The following is a 913-nucleotide window of genomic DNA, read 5'->3' as shown; positions in this document are numbered from 1 at the left end:
GAGATGAATGTGGACCCAAATTTTACTTTCTCAGTGGAGGAGGATATGGATTTCCGCTTCCTTCCTTGTGTAGCAAGATGCAAATAATGAAATGCCTTCAATAAACTACAATCGGGATGATTCTCTGTCAGAGTGGGCAAGAGCAGTATTACATTATTATAAAACAACCTAATGTACTTCCATTGATCCAGACTACTTAATTAAAACGGTGATAACCTTTTAATGCTGATTTCATTGCTGCAAACAGGCAGGAGAAAAAACAAAAATCTATTAGTGCAGGTAGCTAACTTGATGATTAGTTCATTAATGGTTAGACTGAGATATGGTTGACTTCATGACTGTATGGTTCCTCCCTCACCATTTTTTCCATGAAATTGTTCAGTGTCCCCTTTTTCTTATTTTCTAATGGTCTATGGCAGGGCTATTCAATTACAAATTCAGTTGGGCCAGATTTTCAAACCAAAAAGGTTAGCTGGGCCAGTCATTTCAGCAGACATTTCTGACAGCAGCATGCAGAATAAGCGGTGTTGGAGGCTTGATGTGGAGAGAATAAAATTAATTGTAGCCATCACGCTGTCCATTGTCGTTTTGAGCGTTCCGCTTAGTTTTGCGCATAACACCGCCTGACGCACAATGCAGTGTAAGGAGATCAACTGAGGTGCAACAGTGGACCAACGTGCTGCCAAAGCACTCACTGTCCCTGTCATGGATGGAGCCCCATCTGTCACAAGCATGCACACACGCTTCATATCCAGACCATTGTCTTTAAAAAAAGTGGAAACTCTTCCAAAGACTATATCGCCAGTTGTGTGTCCTTCTAACGGCAGTAGGCCGAGTAGCTCCTCTCGGAAGCATTTGCCGTCAAAACAGCGGACATACTGTATATGCACAACTGAGCAGTATCAGTTTTGTC

Source organism: Etheostoma spectabile, chromosome 7, assembly GCF_008692095.1.
Source record: "Etheostoma spectabile isolate EspeVRDwgs_2016 chromosome 7, UIUC_Espe_1.0, whole genome shotgun sequence".
NCBI lineage: Eukaryota > Metazoa > Chordata > Actinopteri > Perciformes > Percidae > Etheostoma > Etheostoma spectabile.
The sequence above is the reverse complement of the archived record's forward strand: the minus strand, read 5'-3'. Positions refer to the sequence as shown.